Source organism: Dama dama, chromosome 6 (assembly GCF_033118175.1).
Source record: "Dama dama isolate Ldn47 chromosome 6, ASM3311817v1, whole genome shotgun sequence".
Taxonomy (NCBI): domain Eukaryota; kingdom Metazoa; phylum Chordata; class Mammalia; order Artiodactyla; family Cervidae; genus Dama; species Dama dama.
In genome coordinates this window covers 33,618,804-33,631,353 of record NC_083686.1, presented here as the reverse complement: position 1 = coordinate 33,631,353, position 12,550 = coordinate 33,618,804, and positions in this window count along the sequence as shown.

Here is a 12,550-nt window from a genome sequence, read left to right as displayed (position 1 = left end):
GAGTAAAAATAGAGGAGTGGGGGGAAAATGCAATCATAATTCTTTAAAAATGTTACCTAATATTTCCTGTAACAAGATAACTAAGATTGCTTAACTAAAAAATTACTAAAAATCAGATTAGTAAATCTTAACAACCTTTAATGGAATTAGATATGAACATTTTCTAGAGGAAGTTCTTTCCTTACAAGATAGGAGTAGTTCATTAGATCTGATTCAAGTAGATCAAAGTTTGTCCTTAATGAGATGGGATGGGGAGGGAGGTGGGAGGGGGGATCGGGATGGGGAACACATGTAAATCCATGGCTGATTCATGTCAATGTATGGCAAAAACCACTACAATATTGTAAAGTAATTGGTCTCCAACTTAAAAAAAAAAAAAAAAGTTTGTCCTTAATATTTTAATGTTTCCTGTTTATCTTTTAAAATTTTTTAAAGAGTGCTTCTGTGATGGCTATCCAAATTTTCTCTTATATTCATACTTTTGTCATATAAATTAATATGTGTTAGAAAGTTGTAGAAAATATTTGAGATTGGAGACTAGTAGACAAAATCTGTTTTCAATTACCACAACCCACTGAAAAGGGTGATTATTGAAAGTGAGGGTACATTTTTTTTTTTAATTGGAGGCTAATTAAAAGGCACTTGACTCCTTGGAAGGAAAGTTATGACCAAACTAGACTGCATATTAAAAAGCAGAGACATTACTTTGCCTACAAAGGTCCGTCTAGTCAAGGTTATAATTTTCCAGTGATCATGTATGGATGTGAGAGTTGGACTATAAAGAAAGCTGAGCCCTGAAGAATTGATGCTTTTGAACTGTGGTGTTGGAGAAGACTCTTCAGAGTCCCTTGAACTGCAAGGAGATCCAACCAGTCCGTCCTAAGGGAGATCAGTCCTGGGTGTTCATTGAAAGGGCTGATGTTGAAGCTGAAACTCCAGTACTTTGGCCACTTGATGCAAAGAGCTGACTCATTTGAAAAGACCCTGATTCTGGGAAAGATTGAAGGCAGGAGGAGAAGGGGACAACAGAGAATGAGATGGTTGGATGGCATCATCGACTCAATGGACATGGGTTTGGGTGGACTCTGGGAGTTGGTGCTGGACAGGGAGGCCTCGCCTGCTGAGGTTAATGGGGTCTCAAAGAATTGGACACGACTGAGTGACTGAACTGACCTGAAATTACTTTACTATATTGTAGTGGTTTTTGCCATACATTCACATGAATCAGCCATGGGTGGACATGTGTTCCCCATTCTGACCCTCCCTCCCACCTCCCTCCCCATCCCATCTCTCAGGGTCATCCCAGTGCACCAGCCCTGAGCACCCTGTCTCATGCATCGAACCTGGACTGGCGATCTATTTCACATATGATAATATACGTTTCAATGCTATGCTCTCAAATCATCCCACCCTTGTCTTCTCCCACAGAGTCCAAAAGTCTGTTCTTTACATCTGTGTCTCTTTTGCTGTCTTGCATATAGGGTCATCATTCAGTTCAGTTCAGTTCAGTTCAGTTGCTCAGTCATGTCTGACTCTTTGCAACCCCATGAATCGCAGTATGCCAGGGCTCCCTGCCCGTCACAAACTCCCGGAGTTTACTCAAACTCATGCCCATTGAGTCAGTGATGCCACCCAGCCATCTCATCCTCTGTCGTCCCCTTCTCCTCCTGCCCCCAATCCCTCCCAGCATCAGGGTCTTTTCCAATGAGTCAACTCTTCGCATGAAATGGCCAAAGTACTGGAGTTTGAGCTTTAGCATCAGTCCTTCCAGTGAACACCCAGGACTGATCTGCTTTAGAATGGACTGGTTGGATCTCCTTGCAGTCCAAGGGACTCAGAGTCTTCTCCAACACCACAGTTCAAAAGCATCAACTTTTCGGTGTTCAGCTTTCTTCACAGTCCAACTCTCACATCCATACATGACCACTGGAAAAACCATAGCCTTGACTAGATGGACCTGTGTAGGCAAAGTAATGTTTCTGCTTTTTAATATGTTATCTAGGTTGGTCATAACTTTCCTTCCAAGGAGTAAGTGTCTTTTAATTTCATGGTTGCAACCACCATCTGCAGTGATTTTGGAGCCCAAAAAAATAAAGTCAGGGTCCTCATTACCATCTTCTAAATTCCATATATATGCCTTAATATACTGTATTTGTGTTTTTCTTTCTGACTTACTTCACTATGTATAATAGGCTCCAGTTTCATCCACCTCATTAGAACTGATTCAAATGTATTCTTTTTAATGGCTGAGTAATATTTCCTTGTGTATATGTACCACAGCTTTCTTATCCATTTGTCTGCCGGTGGACATCTAGGTTGCTTCCATGTCCTGGCTATTATAAACAGTGCTGCGATGAACACTGGGGTACACGTGTCTCTTTCAATTCTGGTTTCCTCAGTGTGTATGCCCAGCAGTGGGATTTCTGGGTCATATGTCAGTTCTATTTCCAGTGTTTTAGGAAATCTCAACACTGTTCTCCATAGTGGCTGTACTAATTTTCATTCCCACCAACAGTGTAAGAGGGTCCCTTTTTCTCTGCACCCTTTTCCAGAATTTATTGTTTGTAGACTTTTTGATAACAGACATTCTGACCGGCGTAAGATGGTACCTCATTGTGGTTTTGATTTGCATTTCTCTGATAATGAGTGATGTTGAGCATCTTTTCATGTGTTTGTTAGCCATCTGTATGTCTTCTTTGGAGAAATATCTGTTTAGTTCTTTGGCCCATTTTTTTATTGGGTCACTTATTTTTCTGGAACTGAGCTGCAGGAGTTGCTTGTATATTTTTTAGATTAATTAAAAAAGAATCCACTTCATTTATTTTTAAATAAAGCTTTATGTTTCACCAGAACCTGAAAGCCATACATTCCAAAAGATTAAAAGCCAGTGGTAAGTGTTCATGTGTCACTATAAATGATCTATTTAAGGGGGAAAAAACATGACAAAGAAGGCAAAAAAACAAAAACAAACTACCAAGCAATGAACTTGAATAATGGACCTTTAGGAGAGAAAATCAGATCCTAGTTAAACCATAAATTGAGATGCTGCATTATTCACTTTCTATGCAGCCATGTATATATTTGAACTGTTATTTGTTAGTGGGTGGTTCCATAGTGAGACTGCATAATGTGCAAAGATATTTAAGCAATTCATCAGTGATATTAAGTATTACTTAATGTGTTGCAGAATGCTATAACTGGCACGTGGTAACACTCTCATAAATTGGATTTAGAATAATAATCTCTGTACTAATGGAGCAATTACTTTCTAAGAAAAAGAGAACACTTTGAAAAACTCCTTTGGTCTTAAAACCATGCTGACTTTTACTCTCCACAGAAAATTTAATCTCCACTGCTTTTAAAATTATGTGTGTCATTTTGAAGAAGTAGTAAGCAAAAAAAAAAAAAGCAACAAATGTGAAACAAAAGTTTGACGTCTATACTATAAAAGAAAGCCAAACAGATCTCATTTGTCAAAATCTGGAGGTGTGGAATTTTCAGCACATTTCCCAGTGCTGAGCCGAGCAAGCAGTAAAAGCTAATCACATTACATACTTTTCTTTGGAAGAGACCATGCAACCTCTGTCTTTTATGGCTCTTTTATTCCCCTACACTAGTGCTTAAAATGTCTCTCATTCAAACAATGCTTAAGAGATTTATCTTCTATCAGTGATTATTTTCACTGTGACATCTTCACCAGTGAGTTGCTAACAAAAAAACTGAGAAAAGTGTGCTTAAAAGGTATAAAATACCACGGCACAACATGCCGTTGAAAGAAAGGACACTTAGAGACTTCATGCAGCTACTCAACTGATGCTGCATTTTTTTCCCACCTAATTCACATTCGTCTGAGTAGTTAGGGGGGCTTGAAGGGCAATGTTTATTTTACCTTTTGTTTTCCTTTTAAGAAATAAAACGAAGATACAATTATAGGCTGTTTAATAACATTTTTATTCTTTTGGGTCTTCCAAAAAATTCCCCTAAAGTATATATACTAAAACATCAACACATGGCTAGAATATCCATGATCTATGTAAGCTGTTCAGTTAAACTCCTTAGACACTGAAACTCTCGGAAACAAGAATTCAGTATGATGATGTTTTAAATGCCATACTTTGCTGAGTCATTTAAATGTGTTAAACTAATGATCTTGTTCTCTGATGCTACCAAAAAAAAAAAAAATGATATTTGACCAAATTATGACAAAAGTAGAATTTAAGATAAATTTTCTATGGATATCTGCTAGTCATGAGGAGCAGTCAGATTAGTGAATCTGTTTTCGTTTTCATGGCAACCCTGAAAGACGCCATGTTTTGAAGGCGAGTACCAGAAGCCAAAGGCCATCTAAATCTGCCTGAACAATAAGATTTAACCTAACAAATTCAACAGATTTTAATGTTCCTGATAATGAGATAAATATTGTTGGAGTGAACTTCCTTCTCCTGATTTTATGTCTTGGCTTGAAGGAACATCAGTTAGGGTAACTCTCCATTCATTTATCCACCCCAAAATTCAGTCCTTCCGAAAGAAGTACATTTTCACTTGGGTAAGTTCGGGAATGCACTGTAGGTGTGCCAAGCTGAACCTGTTTCTTCTTCTGTCTTCTGAGTATCTTCCTGTCCATGAACAGCATTTTCTCTGGGTGCTCCAATCTACAGCAGATGTTCAGTGGAAAAGGCTTTGCTCTGTTTGGGAGGTCAGGGAGTTGTCAGGCTCTGCCTTGGATTAGTCTATGTGGTTTGGCACTTGGAAATACATTTTGGTCATACACATAGACCAATTCTTCAACATTTATAAAGCAATAAAACTGCTTTCCCTCCCTGGCCCCCACCTATCCGTCTTTGCTTCAACTGTCAATTTGTTAAAAGCTTATGTGAGAAACAAATATTTTTGTATTTACCTTCTCAAGCTCCAATAAGTATGCTACTTTAAAACTAAACAGTGAAATATATATGGTCCAAGAAAGAAGAAATGTTGCACTCGTAAAATCCTATTCAAGGTGACATTTAAAAAGACAAAATTTTTATAGAAATAAAGTGTTTTATTTTTTAATAAGAGCTATTTATGAAGGGGAGTTAATAATTAAAAGTGAAATGATCTATAAGATGGTGATATCTGTAATTCTGCTTACATGCTCACTATAATAACTTTTAGAATATTTTGTTCATAAAGAAACTTGCCCCTTCTCATAAAAATGCCTTCGCATAAGGAATGTGTTTAGATATTGAATGGACTTGCAAACAATGAGAGCAGATGACAGAGAAACTCTAACTAGGAAACCTGATTTATTGTAGTCATTTCTAATGTTAAGTTCTCATGCACTCCCACTGACCCTATTTTCAGGATTAGATTCAAGTTGAATCTAGGCTTATCACAGTAAATCAGATCTGAAACCAAAATTTTAGGTTGGTATATTTATTTTTTATCTGCTCAGCTTTAACAAGATGTGTCTTCAAAATAAAGGAACACATGGAGCAACTGCTGATTTGGCCCTCTGGCAGAGCAAATTCAGTAGCTGTCTAATAGACATGACCCAACATTTTAGCACTACTGATGAAACTGAAACAAAGGAATGTGAAAAGAGACATTATTGTAAAAACATGCCTTAGAATTTTCTTGAAATTCATAAATACATTGTCTAAATTTTCAATATGTTCAAAGCACCTTCATTGTCAAGGAAAGTTTTGACACAGACATGAACAATTATAGTAAAATTAATAATGGGGCAAGAGTTTGAGGATCCAAGAAATTCAAAATTACCAGATAAATTTTGTGTTTTGATAAGATTATGGGCTGTTGTTTAAAACATCAGACAGTTCAGTTCAGTCTCTCAATCTTTCGCTCAGTTGCATTCGTCTATTCGTGACCCCATGGACTGCAGCACGCCAGGCCTCCCTATCCATCACCTATTCCCAGAGCTTACTCAAACTCATGTCCATAGAGTTGGGGATGCCATCCAACCATCTCATCCTCTATCGTCCCCTTCTCCTCCAGCACAAGAGTATTTTCATTCTTACCCAGCACAAGGGTATTTTCCAATGAGTCAGTTCTTCGCATCAGATGGCCAAAGAGTTTCAGTTTCACCTTCAGCATCAGTCCTTCCAATGAATATTCAGGACTGATTTCCTTTAGGATGGACTGATTGGATCTCCTTGCAGTCCAAGGGACTCAAGAGTCTTCTCCAACACCACAGTTCAAAAGCATCAGTTCTTCAGTGCTCAGCTTTCTTTATAGTCCAACTCTCACATCCATACATGACTACTGGAAAAAACATAGCTTTGACTAGACAGACCTTTTTTGGCAAAGTAATGTCTCTGCTTTTTAATACACTGTCTCGGTTGGTCATAGCTTTTCTTCCAAGGAACAAACGTCCTATAATTTCATGCCTGCAGTCACAATCTGCAGTGATTTTGGAGCCCAAGAAAATAAATTCTCTCACTGTTTCCATTATTTTCCCATCTATTTGCCATGAAGTGATGGGACCAGATGCCATTTTCTTAGTTTTCTGAATGTTGAGGTTTAAGGCAACTTTTTCACTGTCCTCTTTCACTTTCATCAAGAGGTTCTTTAATTCCTCTTTGTTTTCTTCCAAAAGGGTGGTATCATCTGATATCTGAGGTTATTGATATTTCTCCCTGCAATCTTGATTCCAGCTCGTGCTTCATCCAGCTCGGCATTTCTCATGATGTACTCTGCATATAAGTTAAATAAGCAGGGTGACAATATACAGACTTGATGTACTCCTTTCCCTATTTGGAAACAGTCTCTTGTTCCATGTCTAGTTCTAACTGTTGCATCTTGATCTACATAAATATTTTTCAAGAGGCAGGTCAGATGGTCTGGTATTCCCATCTCTTGAAGAATTTTCCACAGTTTGTTGTGATCCACACAGTCAAAGGCTTTGGTGTAGTCAATAAAGCAGAAGTAGATGTTTTTCTGGAACACTCTTGCTTTTTCTACTATCCAATGGATGTTGACAATTTGATCTCTGGTTCCTCTGCCTATTTTAAATCCAGCTTGAACATCCAGAATTTCATGATTCACATACTGTTGAAGCCTGACTTTGAGGATTTTGAGCATTACTTTGCTAGAGTGTGAGATGAGTGCAATTATGCGGTAGTTTGAGAATTCTTTGCATTGAATTTCTGTAGAATTGGAATGAAAAGTGACCTTTTCCATTCCTGTGGCCACTGCTGAGTTTTCCATTTTTGAGTGGCATATTGAGTGCAACACTTTCACAGCATCATCTTTTAGGATTTGAAATAACTCAACTGGAATTCCATCACCTCCACTAGCTTTGTTCATAGTGATGCTTCCTAAGGCCCACTTGACTTCACATTCCTGGATGTCTGGCTCTAGGTGAGTGATCACACCATCGTGGTTATCTAGGTCATGGAGATCTTTCTTATATAGTTCTTCTATGTATTCTTGAAACCTCTTCTTAATATCTTCTGCTTCTGTAAGGTCCATACCATTTCTGTCTTTTATTGTACCCATCTTTGCATGAAAGTTCCCTTGGTATCTGTAATTTTCTTGAAGAGATCTCTAGTCTTTCCCATTCTATTGTTTTCCTCTTTGTTTGCATTGATCACTGAGGAAGGCTTTCTTATCTCTCCTTGTTATCCTTTGGAACTCTGCATTCAAATGGATATATCTTTCCTTTTCTCCTTTGCCTTTTGCATCTCTTCTTTTCACAACTATTTGTAAGGCCTCCTCAAGAGAACCATTTTGCTTTTTAGCATTTCTTTTTCTTGGGAATGATCTTGATCACTGTCTCCTGCACAATGTCATGAACCTCTGTCCATTGTTCTTCAGGCACTCTGCCTGTCAGATCTAATCCCTTGAATCTATTTGTCACTTCCACTGTATAATTGTAAGTGATTTTATTTAGGCCATACCTGAATGGTCTAGTGATTTTCCCTACTTTCTTCAATTTAAGTCTGAATTTGGCAATAAGGCATTCCTGATCAGAGCCACAGTCAGCTCCTGGTCTTGTTTTTGCTGACTGTATAGAGCCCCTCCATCTGTGGCTACAAAGAATGTAATCAATCTAATTTCAGTGTTGACCATCTGGTGATGTCCATGTGTAGAGTCTTCTCTTGTATTGTTGGAAGAGGGTGTTAGCTATGACCAGTGTGTTCTCTTGGCAGAATTCTGTTATCATTTGACCTGCTTCATTTTGTCCTCTAAGGCCAAAGTTATCTGTTACTCTATGTATCTCTTGACTTCCTTCTTTTGCTTTCCAGTCCCCTGTAATGAAAAGGACATCTTTTCTGGGTGTTAGTTCTAAAAGGTCTTGTAGATCTTCATAGAACCATTCAACTTCAGCTTCTTCAGCATTAGTGGTTGAGGTATAGACTTGGATTACTGTGATATTGAATGGTTTATTCTGTTGCTTTTGAGATTGCATCCAAGTACTGCATTTTGGACTCTTTTATTTACTATGATGGCTGCTTCTTTTCTTCTAAGGTAGTCTTGCCCACAGTAGTAGATATAATGGTCATCTGAGTTAAATTCATGTATTCCAGTCCATTTTAGCTCACTGATTTCTAAAATGTCGATGTTCACTCTTGTCATCTCTTGTTTGACCACTTCCAATTTGCCTTGATTCATGGACCTAACATTCCAGGTTCCTATGCAATATTGCTCTTCACAGCATCGGACTTTATTTCTATCACCAGTCACATCCGCACCTGGGTATTGTCTTTACTTTGGCTCTGTCTCTTCATTCTTTCTGGGGTTATTTCTCCAGTGATCTCCTGTAACATATTGGGCACCTACTGACCTGGGGAGTTCATCTTTCACTGCCCTATCTTTTTGCATTTTCATGCTGTTCATGGGGTTCTCAAGGCATGAACACTGGTTTGCCATTCCCTTCTCTAGTAGACCACGTTTTGTCAGAATGCTCTGCCATGACCCACCCATCTTGGATTTCCCTACACAGCATGGCTCATAGTTTCATTGAGTTAGACAAGGCTGTGGTCCATGTGATCAGTTTAGTTAGTTTCTGTGATTGTGGTTTTCATTCTGTCTGCCCTCTGATGGAGAGGGATAAGAGACTTATTGAAGCTTCCTGATGGGAGAGTCTGACTGAGGAGGAAACTGGGTCTTGTTCTGATGGGCAGGACCATGCTCAGTAAATCTTTAATCCAATTATCTGATGATGGGCGGGGCTGTGTTCCCTCCCTGTTGTTTGACTTGAGACCAAACTATGGTGGAGGTAATGAAGATAATGCAACCTCCTTCAAAAGGTCCCAGCCTTGCATTGCTGAGCTCAGTGCCCCCGACCTTGCAGCCACCATCAACCCACGACTCCCGTAGAGACTCCTGGACACTCATGGGCAAGTCCGGGTCAGTGTCTTGTGGGGTCACTGCTCCTTTCTCCTGGGTCCTGGTGCACACAGTTCTGTTTTTGCCCTCTAAGAGTCTGTTTCTCCAGTCCTGTGTAAGTTCTGGAGGCTCTATGGTGGCATTAATGGTGACCTCCTCCAAGAGGGCTTATGCCATATTCAGGTCTGCTGCACCTAGAGCTCTTGCCCCTGTGATAGGCCACTGCTGAGCCATACCTTTGCAGGAGACCCTCAAACACAGCTCTGGCTCAGTCTGTGGGGTCACTGGGTCCTGGTGCACACAAGATTTGTTTGAGCCCTCTGAGCGTCTCTGGCAGGTAAGGGGTTTATTCTAAACGTGATTTTGCCCCTCCTACCATCTTGTTAGGGCTTCTCCTTTGCCCTTGGACATAGGGTATCTTTTTGGTAGGTTCCAGCATTCTCCAGTCAGTGGTTATTCAGCGGCAAGTTGTAGTTTTGGAGTTCTCAGAGGAGAAGATGAGTACTTGTCTTTCTACTCCACCATTTTCCAGCAACTCTTTAGATAAAAATCTGGCTTAGGGTCTAGACTTAGCAATAAATAAATAACCAATCAGTTTGAGAAGATCTCATATAAATTAATTTATGTTAGACATATATGTCATGTAAATGATTTAAAATATTAATAACATATTCTACTAAGTATTTATAAAATATTAACCTAAAATAAATGGCCTACATAGTAATTGGTGATTCTGAATTTCTCTAAAAAACGTATATATACATATATTTATTCAATATATATAATGTGAGGATTTGATTGAATACAGAGGAAGAACTGAATAATTATAACCAGAGAAAGGAAAAGTTGATGAGATATTACATATAAACTAAATCATAAAAGATAATTTATCTTAGTTGAGCAGTTTAGGTGGTAAAGCGTCCTTGAATGGTGATGAAAAAGTGAAAGATGAGTCATCCCAGACATGTGATGGTCAAGGACATATGACATTTCAGTGACTCTTAGGAAAGTACAAAAAGAGCTGAGATGTAAGGAGACAGGGAGGTCATGACATGAGATTGTAGAAACAGAGTAAACAGGATGATACCAAACAGGTTTAGATTTTGGCCTGGAAGAAATGAAAGCTCTTCAAAGTTTTCTCATGAGAGCAGTGGCAGAAATAAATTCTTAACCTAGGTACATAACAATAATTTTATAATAGGAATTGTGAGAAACGGTGACCATAGTCTTGACTGCATATACTACAAAGCTACAGCAACCAAGACAGTATGATATTGGCACAAAAAGAGAAATATAAATCAATGAGACAAGATAGAAAGGCCAGAAATGAGCCCATGCACCTATGGTCAATTGATGGTTCAGTCAGTAAGTCATGTCCAACTCTTGTGACCCCATGGACTGTAGCCCACCAAGCTCCTCTGTCCATGCAATTCTCCAGGCAAGAATACTGGAGTGTGTTGCCATTTTCTTCTCCAGGGCATCTTCCCAAACCCAGGAATTAAACCTGGGTCTCCTGCATTGGAGGCAGATTCTTTACTGACTGAGTTACTATGGTCAACTAATCTATGACAAAGGAGGCAAGAATATACAATGGAGAAAAGACAGACTTCAATAACTGCTGCTGCAAAAACTGGAAAGCTATATGTAAAAGAATGAAATCAGAACATCACCTAACATCATATAGAAAAATAATCTTAAAATGGATTAAAGACCTGAATATAAGCTGGATACTATAAAACAAAACCACTACAATCTTGTAAAGTAATCAGCCTCCAACTAAAATAAATAAATTAATTTATAAAAATAAAATAAAATCAGGCTTTTTAAAAAAAAAAAAAATCTCTTATAGGAAAACATAGAATAACTCTTTGACATAAATCCCAGCAATGTATTTTTGGATCCATATCCTAGAGTAATGGAAATAAAAACAAAATAAAGAGATGGAACCTAATTAAACTTAAAAGCTATTACACAACAAAAAGAAATCATAAACAAATCAAACATAAAATATTTGCAAACAATGTGACTGACAAGAGATTAATCTCCAAAACATCCAAACAGCTCATGAATCTCAAAATAAAAAACAAACAACCCATGCGAAAAATGGACAGAAGATCTAAATATACATTTCTCCAAAGAAGACATACAGATAGCCAAAAGGCATATGAAAAGATGCTCAATACCTCTAATAATTAGAGAAATGGAAATAAAAGCAGCAATGAGATATCACATCAACTTGTCAGAATGGCAATCATGAAAAACTCTACAAACAATAAATGCTGGAGAGGGTACGGAGAAAAGGGAATCCTTTTAAACTGTTAGTAGGATGTAAATAGATACAGCCACTACAGAGAACAGTATGAATGTTCCTTAATATCTAAAAATATAGCTACTTCATGATCCTGCAGTCTCACTCCTGGGCATATCGGCAGAAAGCTACACATTGAAGAGATATATACTTTGGGCTCCAAAATCACTGCAGATGGTGATGGCAGCCATGAAATTAAAAGACGCTTACTCCTTGGAAGGAAAGTTATGACCAACCTAGATAGCAGAATCGGGTGGAGAGGGAGGTGGGAGCGGGGATCGGGATGGGGAATACGTGTAAATCCATGGCTGATTCATATCAATGTATGACAAAACCCACTGAAATGTTGTGAAGTGATTGGCCTCCAACTAATAAAAAAAAAAAAAAAAAAAAGCAGAGACATTACTTTGCCAACAAAGGTCCATCTAGTCAAGGCTATGGTTTTTCCAGTAGTCATGTATGGATGTGAGGGTTGGACTGTGAAGAAAGCTGAGCACTGAAAAATTGATGCTTTTGAAATGTGGTGTTGGAGAAGACTCTTGAGAGTCCCTTGGACTGCGAGGAGATCCAACCAGTCCTTCCTAAAGGAGATCAGTCCTGGGTGTTCATTGGAAGGACTGATGCTGAAGCTGAAACTCCAGTACTTTGGCCACCTCATGCGAAGAGTTGACTCATTGGAAAAGACCCTGATGCTGGGAGGGATTGGGGACAGGAGGAGAAGGGGATGACAGAAGATGAGATGGTTGGATGGCATCACAGACTCGATGGGCATGAGTTTGAGTAAACTCCAGGAGTTGATGACGGACAGAGAGGCCTGGCATGCTGTGGTTCATGGGGTCACAAAGAGTCAGACACGACTGAGCAACTGAACTGTACTGAACTGATACATTCCAATGTTCATTGTAGCACTAT